Raw genomic sequence first — 11,470 nt, forward strand, 5'->3', positions numbered from 1 at the left:
TTTTTTTTAGGGGGTGATTTCCGTAGACAGAAGCAGGACTTGAACCAAAGGTTAAAATAATTTTCTTGGAACAACTTGGCATTAATTTCGCTTCCACTTGGCTCACCGTAACAAAGAATAGGCAATCGTTTTTGAGGAAATTGGCCAACGAGAATGGAGAAAGTGTGAAACCGGTGGTACAGCTGAACAGCTCACACACGAGGATGTTCAGACGAGTCGTTCGCAGCATTAACTGGCCGCCGTGCCGAGGCCAATCCTCCTGATTCCTGCTTTATTGCCACGTTTCTTGGCAGGAACGGCTAACCTTGGAAGTGACTTTGCTACCGTTTTCTCATGTTCTGAGATTTCTTTTGATTTGTTTTTGTTTTTTCTCTCTTCCGACCCATGATATTTTTGTACGTGTTTTTCACCACATTACTAAAATGGTCCGTACGGCCTCCTAATCTGCCACTAATGTCATGTCAGGACATACACTGTGTCATAGAGTCGTCTAAAAACAAATCAATAAAAGTTGCACTGTTTACTCTTGGACATTTGTTAGTGACTCAAGTTTTTTGCTCAGTTTCCCGCAGAAACTTCTTGATAAGACGTGGAGATTTCTTCTGTGTCCTAAAGAAGCGCAAAAAATCGGTGGATGCTTTGGAGCTAAATGTCATGCTCATAAAGATGTGGATGATGCACAATATCGCTAAATAAATGATATTTCTAAACGTATTGGGTCACCCATCAAAACCACTGAATTCAGGTGTTCAAGTACCTTCCCTCGCCACATTGGTTTAACTTTTGGTACTTTGGCATCTAGACTGCTTCTAAAAACATTTGTGAAAGAGCGGGTTGCCCTCAGGCTTTTTGTGAATTTGGAGGTAGACCTGTTTATTTTATCCTTTTATTTAACCAGGTTATACCCATTGAGATTAAAAATCTCTTTTGCAAGGGAGACCTGGCCTGTGAAGGGATGCAAATTGTGAAATTACCACCCTACTAAATATTTAGTAGTTGGTGGTATTCTAAACCAGAGCGGTGAGTCATCTATAATCCCAAACAGGGTCAGCAGATGCAGACCTGTTCTTAAAAAAAAAAAAAAAAAAAAAAAAAAAAAGCACAATGCACCAGTGAGCTGCATCTAAAATTTTATTTTATTCCGTTACTGTTTATTCACATTCACATTTATATAGATTTAAAAATGAGTTTAACAGAGCATGAAAAACCTGTTTATTTTACATAAGTTTAAGGTGAACTCTGACTCCTCTAGTTTAATGGTCAGTACTAGCAGCCCTTCCTATCACACACCAGTGAAGTAGCTCTCTGTTTCACAAAGGCTGGTGACTCCTGGTTTAGACGGTGTCAGACTAGAGTCCTGATCTCACCTTTGAGATGAATCAGATCTGAAGCTGCAGGCCATGCCAGCTCATCCAACATCAGTGTCTGACCTCAGGAATGCACTTCTTGAAGAAAATGGTCAATAAACAGACTCCCAATCCTTGTGGAAAGTCTTCCCAGGAAGCGGTTGTGCTAAGCCTGTTTTAAAGCCTTTGCATTAATAATGGGACGTCATTAAAGTTTACATGTAAAAAGTCAAGTGACCCAAAGCGTTTGGCAATTGAGGGTCTTACATTCCAGCGTCTCCCGCTTCTCGCAAGGCTAAGCAGGCGTAGACAATGGATGGATGTCACGAAGTATTCACACCCCTTCAACAACACGTTTTGTAACATAGCAACCAGAAATCCCAAAGTATTGAGCTACTTTCTGTTGGTCTGTCGCTTCTTCGTAAACTTATTTAATCACCTACATCTTAGAAAAAAAACAGAACAGCAGCTGGAAATGGCAACACAGCAACTACCTCAGTCCTGAAAACGCCTTTTAAACGTGCCTGAGCTTCTGGCTGGTGTTTATGATGAGGGGGGGGATGTTTAATCATTACTGAACTGACTCAACACAACAGGGGCCAGATCTGAGTAAGAGGATCATCACTTTGGAATATCTCTGTCTTGTTTTTTCACAATTACAGGGTAAAAAAATTTAAACAGAAATTATACAACATGAGGTAAGTTAACGTTGCTAACATTTGAAAGAAACAGACGTGAGGAAAAAGGTTAGGGAGCCAAGCACACAGCCCCAATGTGAAGGTGTTTAACATTTTTTTTTAAGGCTTTTCATTTTATTTGCTGACCTAATACCATGAGAACGTTCGCGTAACACGAGATCCTCGTGCATGGGACTGCTAGTTATATTCTGTAAATGTTCAGTTAAAGCACCTGGAATAGAAAAAGGTCAGCAGTCGATGTGAAGCATTATGATTTTACATAACTTTAGTGTTAAGTTACTGAAATACTGCTACATTTATTATTTTATGACAATCAGCTGAAACTAATAAAAGAAAAGGCTTTTACTGCTCTGAGTTGTTGCTACCCATGAAGGGACGTCCCAAGCCTGACATTGCTGATAAATCCTTTACTGTGCTGAAGCGTCAGCCATTACGATAAAATGCATGAAGATGGTGGTTATCTCTAAGAACACAATCTAATACACAACCTTGGGTTAAAAACTCTGGAATACAATATCTGTTATCTTATTGCAGTTTGTGCACTCTCTCACTAAAAGAACATTTGTTGCAGACCAGCGTCATGTACCATCCTCACTTGACAAAGTTGGGTCCTTATTCAGCAGTTTTGCCATTCTTCCATTTATTTGAAACTTTTTTAATCATTCCTCTGACTGTAGATGTGGCATTTGTGTGGCTATTTTCTTGTGACCTTTCCCCGACCTACAAACATCAGCCCATATCTGCGTGTTTTGGATGTCATGTTTTCTTGTCTTCCCCATTTTCAGTAGTAGCTGGGAGAAACTCGCCTGTGTGTCCCAACGTATTTATATCCCAGAGAAACAGGAAGCCATGGTTTACTACCTGGAGTTCCTAAACTCTGGTCAACTCAAATAACTAAATATAAAAAAAAATGCTTTATTTGCATTTTGTTAGGGAGCTGCTGTGGCGTAGGGTCAGAAAAATGCGACCCATGCACAGAGGATTGGCTGTCAGGGGCATGTGTCCCGACATGGAGAGCTTTGCTGCATTTCCTTTCTCTCTTCATCCATTTCCTGCCTGGCAACTGACATAAAGGCCACAAGAGCCACATAAATGTTTTTTAACTATTACAATTTCTTAACATTACTTCAAGTATATATATATATATATATATATATATATATATATATATATATATATATATATATATATATATATATATATATATATTAGGGCTGGGCAACGATTAAAATATTTAATCGCGATTAATCGCCCTGATTAATCGCGATTAATCGCATTGTATTTACAAACTCCAAGAATGAATTCAAAAGTAGTGTAAAGAGCACTTTTATTTTAATGTTCTGCTGCCATATGAACAAAAGTGTTGTAACATTTGTAGCACTTATTTTATACTGGATATTTTCAACCCATCTATTGAATTTAGTGCACTAGTTGATCTTTTCTTCATAAGAGAACAAGCACTGCAGCCAAAATATGGCCTTTTTTGACCTGCTGTATATTAGCCAGTCCCTAAGCTTGATGTATCATGAAACTGTTGACCTTTTGGGTTTTGTGGTTTTTATTTTATTATTACAATTTAATAATAATAATAATAATAATAATAATAATAATAATAATAATGTTATGTTCAGTGTTTTTTTCGCTAATCCACCTCTTATATATTTCAATCCTTATGTAATTTTGTCTGTGTTGTGTGCACCTGCCTGTTGCTTTAATCCTATTAATTTCCCCGTCGTGGGATAAAAAAAGGATTAGCTAATGTCATCTTATCTTAAATAACACTTTTTAATATATGTACTGGGTTCTTTCAAGGTCTTAATTACATGTTATGTGTGGGCTCCAGTAACATCCATCCATCCATCCATCCATCCATCCATCCATCCATCCATCCACTGATCTACCTGGATGTTCCCTGGAGGACTGAAACGCCTCAGTCAGAGACATCAGTCTGTGGGTCTGTCGGGGCAGTGAGAGAAGTTTCGTCTCCTCTCTCCGTTTCTGTGGCTCGACGTTTTCATGTTTTTTCACGTGCTTAGATAAATTTGTTGTGTTTCCACTGAAATGAACCGGCTTTTTACAAAACATACAGCTTGATTTCATTTACGGTATTAAAATAAAGCCAACGGTACGGAAGCGTATTGCTGCCACTGGACAAAATATTTTTTTGTTGCTTATCTTGTATAAACATGATAATTATCTTGTATAAACGTGATCTTATCTTGTATAAACATGATAATTATCTTGTATAAACGTGATAATTATCTTGTAAAAACGTGATAATTATCTTGTATAAACGTGATAAATATCTTGTATAAACGTGATAATTATCTTGTATAAACGTGAAAATTATCTTGTATAAACGTGATAATTATCTTGTATAAACGTGAAAATTATCTTGTAAAAACGTGATAACTTATCCTGATGGTGGCGCTAGTATGCTTTTAGTCTGACTCATTTAAGACGAAGAAGAAGCATGTGCGTCATCTACTCGAGAACTACAATGGCAAATTTATGGAAATGGATCAAGTTTTACTTTATGCTCGCTGGTATCACCTTATTTTCAACGGAAATACGGAGACAGTGAGTGGCGGATTTCCGTGCGAGACGTCCGAAACGTCACTTCCTGTTACTGGCGAGTCAGCTGGACAGCGACTCGCGCAGTTAATTCGTACCAAATTACTCGTCTTTATGATTTCATGGAAGGCCGGGATCGTTTGTCCGGTTAGAGGCTGTCATGATAACGGGTGTAAACGAAAGGTTTATGTGGAGCAGGAGTGTTTTAATCATCGACCGCGTACAAGAGCTGTAGATACCAGGCGCCCTACTTTCTTCACCCCCAGCCGAAGAATGAGATATCCCTCCGCCTGTGGCTAAAAGTTGTAAATTTGAAGAAACCACCGAAACAATGATATGTTTGTTCTTTTAATTTCCTGGACAAAATATCGATAGAAGACCACACGATGCCAGAAAAGTGGCCGGGCTACGAAGTTCCATTAAAATCTCTGTGGAGACGTCAAGAGGGCAGCAGACAGGTAAGCTTGGGAAGTGTACAGTGTTTACGTTTGTGTCACTCTTGATAAAACATATGCTTTCACATTAAGACAGCCGTGTTTTAGCTTTGTTCTGTCTGTCAATTATTATCTGAATATTTTTCATCTCTGCTCGAGGTTTTTGGGGTTCCGTTTGTAAAGTTATACAATGAGAGATTTACAGTAAAATATTTAGCCTGTCATATGACATAAAAGGCAGGGTTCATTATTCATATTTTTGTTATTCATAAATCTATAAATAAGTCACAGTTCCCAGTTTAATATTTAAATAGCAAGCTTAATATTTAGCTCCAAAATAAACGTCTAGTTTGTAAGCTATACATTTAATTTGGAGTTCAATATTTCATTTGAAAACTAAATGCTTGGTTTGCATCTTAATATATAGTTTACAATTTAAACATTTAGCTGTGTAATTAAATATTTAGTTTGAAACGGTGACATTTATAAAATGTATAAAACCCATTTTTTCCTCTTATAGAACCCAAACTATTGCTGTCATATCTTGACTGTGTAACCTTACCAATGGTATCCCCGCATAGACTGTTTGTTAAAACTAGAAGGAATGTGTGATATGAATATTTGAATGAGTATGAGTTATGATGCAGGTGGTGCTCTATTAGCTTGGTGTTAACATAGTTTTAAGTAGTCTTGATATGTTTTATGCTGTTTGCTAAACTGATTGTGGTCTTGTGCGGTCTTGTTTTTGACAGATGACTGCCGCTGTGATGCAGAGGGTGACTCGACCGCTCATAATCAGAGTCACCTATGCAGAAAGATGCTAATACTACAGGCACCGAAGGATCACACCAAGGAGAAGAGAAGAACAGTGCATGTGGCAGGGAAAACACTGACTTCTCGAGTGCCTTTGTCCTGGTGATGAAGTGACGGCAGACAGAGGCTTTACCATCTGAGATCTGCTGTTTGAGAGGAGATTTAACCTTGTTCTACCAGCATTCACCCATAAAAGGAGGGCAGTTGTCGGATGAGGATGTAACTGCAGCAAGGAGGATTGCAAATGTCCACATACATGTGGAAAGAGTTATCAGGAGGCTCAGAGTTTTGACAATAATCTCCCAGACTGTAACTCTCAACTTGGTAAATAAAATGGACAAAATCTTTCGTCCGTGCAGCCCCTTAGAACATGCAGGAGATCATCCACGAGGATGCTGATTGAGCGGAGAAGTTTACATGTCAAAAAGATCCTGATTAGTTATATTCTACTGTAAATCAGTGCAATTATAATACACTAGAATGTGTTTTGGATTTCTGCTTTTAAATATTTCTTTGTGTAGCACCTTGAGGTTTTACATTTTGGAATTACTTTTAATTTTTCAAAACTTTTCAAGTATTGTATATCCTTAGTTTTAGACCATTTAAATGTTTACATATACATAAATTGTGTCCAACTAAATGTGTATTATTAAAGTTTCCAATCTATTTCACTTGCTAATGTAATTTGCATTCATTCATATTTAGATCAAGTGGATGTTGTCCTAAGCATATGTAAAGAACTAAAGTGTATCTTATGTACATAAACTGACAAAAAGATAAGAGTATTTCATTTATTTAATTAATGCAATTTGTTTACATTAAATGTAGTACATTTCACTTATGGCATATTTGTAGGCCGTTTAATTCTTGTGGTGCAGGAAACATCCATCATTCAGCCTTTTGGGGACGGCACAGCTCATCTGTTCAGGACAATCCAGTCAGACCTTTGGCCACGGCAAACTGCACCTTTTAACAAAGTTAAAGGAACAGTTATTTTTTTATTTATATTACAGTACTTGGTGTCATCATATTTATATAAAATATGGATAGTTTGTAGTGACAACTATAAACCGTCCATATTTTTCTACTTATCTTCCTGATGTACTTATCCAACTTGCCATTCAAGATTAAACTGTTATAGAATGGTGTGCTCACATCCACAGACAGGAAGAGGTGGTGTTTTGACAGAACATTACCCAAACTTGAATGACCTTAAACAGCATCAATGAACAAAAGATCAGACTTTTATTTTAAAAAGCTGCACAATCTGTTGATTAGAAAAATAAAAACATTATTCATACTTTTTGTACTAATTTATTACCATCCATTTTCCTACACCCTTATCCTTGTTGGGATGGCGAGGGGTGCTGGTGCCTATCTCCAGCAGTCAATGGCGAGAGGCAGGGTACACCTGGACAGGTAATATATCTGAAATATGAGTGGCCGGCAAATACATTATGTGTTCTTCCATGTTTCAGAGACACTCCTCTGGTATGCCAGAGGAGTACACATGCACTGTTCTTCTCTTCTCCTTGGTGTGATCCTTCGGTGCCTGTAGTATTAGCATCTTTCTGCATAGGTGACTCTGATTATGAGCGGTCGAGTCACCCTCTGCATCACAGCGGCAGTCATCTGTCAAAAACAAGACCGCACAAGACCACAATCAGTTTAGCAAACAGCATAAAACATATCAAGACTACTTAAAACTATGTTAACACCAAGCTAATAGAGCACCACCTGCATCATAACTCATACTCATTCAAATATTCATATCACACATTCCTTCTAGTTTTAACAAACAGTCTATGCGGGGATACCATTGGTAAGGTTACACAGTCAAGATATGACAGCAATAGTTTGGGTTCTATAAGAGGAAAAAATGGGTTTTATACATTTTATAAATATCACCGTTCCAAACTAAATATTTAATTACACAGCTAAATGTTTAGATTGTAAACTATATATTAAGATGCAAACCAAGCATTTAGTTTTCAAATGAAATATTGAACTCCAAATTAAATGTTTAGCTTACAAACTAGACGTTTATTTTGGAGCTAAATATTAAGCTTGTTATTTAAATATTAAACTGGGAACTGTGACTTATTTATAGATTTATGAATAACAAAAATATGAATAATGAACCCTGTCTTTTATGTCATATGACAGGCTAAATATTTTACTGTAAATCTCTCATTGTATAACTTTACAAACGGAACCCCAAAAACCTCGAGCAGAGATGAAAAATATTCAGATAATAATTGACAGACAGAACAAAGCTAAAACACGGCTGTCTTAATGTGAAAGCATATGTTTTATCAAGAGTGACACAAACGTAAACACTGTACACTTCCCAAGCTTACCTGTCTGCTGCCCTCTTGACGTCTCCACAGAGATTTTAATGGAACTTCGTAGCCCGGCCACTTTTCTGGCATCGTGTGGTCTTCTATCGATATTTTGTCCAGGAAATTAAAAGAACAAACATATCATTGTTTCGGTGGTTTCTTCAAATTTACAACTTTTAGCCACAGGCGGAGGGATATCTCATTCTTCGGCTGGGGGTGAAGAAAGTAGGGCGCCTGGTATCTACAGCTCTTGTACGCGGTCGATGATTAAAACACTCCTGCTCCACATAAACCTTTCGTTTACACCCGTTATCATGACAGCCTCTAACCGGACAAACGATCCCGGCCTTCCATGAAATCATAAAGACGAGTAATTTGGTACGAATTAACTGCGCGAGTCGCTGTCCAGCTGACTCGCCAGTAACAGGAAGTGACGTATCGGACGTCTCGCACGGAAATCCGCCACTCACTGTCTCCGTATTTCCGTTGAAAATAAGGTGATACCAGCGAGCATAAAGTAAAACTTGATCCATTTCCATAAATTTGCCATTTTAGTTCTCGAGTAGATGACGCACATGCTTCTTCTTCGTCTTAAATGAGTCAGACTAAAAGCATACTAGCGCCACCATCTGGATAAGTTATCACGTTTTTACAAGATAATTTTCACGTTTATACAAGATAATTATCACGTTTATACAAGATAATTTTCACGTTTATACAAGATAATTATCACGTTTATACAAGATAATTTTCACGTTTATACAAGATAATTATCACGTTTTTACAAGATAATTATCACGTTTATACAAGATAATTATCATGTTTATACAAGATAAGATCACGTTTATACAAGATAATTATCATGTTTATACAAGATAAGCAACAAAAAAAATATTTTGTCCAGTGGCAGCAATACGCTTCCGTACAACGGTGCTACTTCCTCTGTTCGTGTTTTTTCGCTGCTGCGATCTCTCTCAGCTGTTTGTGTATTAAGTTTGTGTGAGAGCTGAGTGCGCGGGCCAGGCTGAGCCTGCGTGCTGATTGGCTGGCGCCGCTGAGCCATGTAGGAGAGGGGAGGGGGAGCGAGAGGGCTGCCGTGAGAGCGCGCTGCAGTCAGCGCGCCTGCTGACTGACACTGACTGAAAGCATGTGAGCAACATGCGTTAATGCGCGATAAAATAAATATCGCCGTTAATAGTCTAATGAATTAACGCGAAATTAACGCGTTAACTTGCCCAGCCCTAATATATATATATATAGCTGCGTCCTATGGCGTGATAAGTTAAGTTGGGCACAAAAACTCAACACCTATTAGCAGCAACACATTTTTTTGTGATGCATACAACCTTACTGACAGATTTTACATGAAAATGATACATTAGCATAAACCAACACACTAGAAAAGCCATTTACATCAGCTAACTATAATTTAATTTTTACACATAAATTATAACTAAAGCCTCACCAATAATGTACATTTCTTAAACAGAAAAGATTCACATCAATCGTTCAATAAGCCAGCAAGACCAACCAACAATAGATTGTTGCACACTTTCTGGCAGAACGTAAACGTAACATGTGCATTTCCAGTATTTTGATTGGACGATCCGAGCTTGGGGCCGGATGATTTGTGCCCCACAGCTATCTACTGATGTGTCCATCATATTAAATAAAAGTTGGTGTGCCGACCTCAATATCAAGGCACCTAAAGAGGATTTAGCCTACTGAGCTTGTCAGTTTTCTGGCAGACTTGGATATTTAGACACAAATGTTTATAACAGAATTATATTAATAAGGGAATCTGTCTTTTTTCTATTAATCTATAACGAATGATCCTGTTCCACTGAATCTTGTGAACATAGAGCTCCACAGTGACATCTGGTGGGGCCCACTGGCCACAAATGCAGACGCCACAGTGTGTGTATAATATATATATATATATATATATATATATATATATATATATATATATATATATATATATATATATATATATATATATATATATATAGATATAGATATAGATATAGATATAGATATAGATATATTATATATATAGATATAGATATATATAGATATATATATATATATATATATATATATATATATATTTATTTATTATTATTATTATTATTATTATTTTTATTTTATTTTTCTAAAATAAGGGTTTTCAGCCCTCAACCCGAAGGTCCTGAATAAATGTGGAAGGTGTTGTTTGTGAGTTAAAACTACTTTGCTGAAATATTTAAGTCTCTTCAATAAATAAGTATCACAAACCAAATGCAATTCAAACCAGACATTCACAAACACAGTATATATAAAAAAGAAATGTATTTCTCAACTGTAAATCAGAGTAAAATGTTCCTGTTTTGTCTCACAATTATTCAAAGTGTCTGAATCCAAAAATTCAGACGTTTAAATACACTAATTGCTCTGCCTTTAAGATATTTAGGAAATTCTGTCATCATTTGAGTGAAAGCACAGCGGTTGATGTACTTTAAGGAAACACTGCAATTCGCTGCCCTCTGTTTTGGCATTATAAAAATATATAAATAAATAAGCCAAGATATAAGGAAGAGAAATGTGGACCTGAGAAAGACTGGTTTATCCTTGGGTAAAAATTTTATCTATTACAACATCAATATATTCAACAAAACACAGTAATAGCAGCATGGACTGTCAAGGCATCCTTCTTTTCAGGAGACAAAGCAAGTTCCTTTGTATAGCAGCTTTAGGCAACAAGGTAATTCAAAAAAAGAAAAATAAAGTTGGATTACAGACTGAAATTAAAGATGGTTCAGGCAGTAGTTTATAACTATTGGTTTATAACGTGGATTTAAAGTCTTCTGGGGGGTTGTTCCAGATAAGAGGAGCATGAGAACTAAATCCTGCTTCTGTGTGTTTGGTTCTGCAGAGAACCAGAAGACCTGAGTGGTCTGAAGGGTTGATAAGTCTGTCATGTATTTAGCTGCTGAGCCATTCAGGGATTCATAGACTAACATTTATTTTAAAGTCTATTCTGATACAGGGGCCTAGTGTAAGGACTGGGGTGATGTGCTCTACTTTCACTTGCTTTTACTCTAGGTTTAGAGAGGATGTGGGCAGCAGTGCTCTGGGTCAGCCGCAGCCGTATATAAATTGTTTTAGGGAGACCTGTGAACACACCGCTGCAGTAATCAATTCGGCTAAATTAAATGATTAGAGAAACTCATCCATGGGTTTATCTTTGATTACATTGATTACTACAACAGTGTCTTCACCAG

At 37.1% G+C, this 11,470-nt stretch overlaps 2 long non-coding RNA genes across 2 annotated transcripts; one reads left to right on the top strand and one right to left on the bottom strand.

Moving 5' to 3' along the window:
* The first annotated feature begins 4,556 nt into the window (after nucleotides 1-4,556).
* On the top strand, nucleotides 4,557-6,536 carry LOC118566074. Its single transcript, XR_004932773.1, has 2 exons — nucleotides 4,557-5,076; nucleotides 5,805-6,536. It is a non-coding gene; the product is annotated as an uncharacterized LOC118566074 (long non-coding RNA).
* Nucleotides 6,537-6,642: 106 nt separating this feature from the next.
* LOC118566072 lies at nucleotides 6,643-8,932 on the bottom strand. Its single transcript, XR_004932770.1, has 3 exons — nucleotides 8,226-8,932; nucleotides 7,167-7,497; nucleotides 6,643-7,076 (listed from the first exon to the last, which is right to left on the bottom strand). It is a non-coding gene; the product is annotated as an uncharacterized LOC118566072 (long non-coding RNA).
* Nucleotides 8,933-11,470: the final 2,538 nt, after the last annotated feature.

Source organism: Fundulus heteroclitus, chromosome 2 (genome assembly GCF_011125445.2).
Source record: "Fundulus heteroclitus isolate FHET01 chromosome 2, MU-UCD_Fhet_4.1, whole genome shotgun sequence".
NCBI classification, from domain to species: domain Eukaryota; kingdom Metazoa; phylum Chordata; class Actinopteri; order Cyprinodontiformes; family Fundulidae; genus Fundulus; species Fundulus heteroclitus.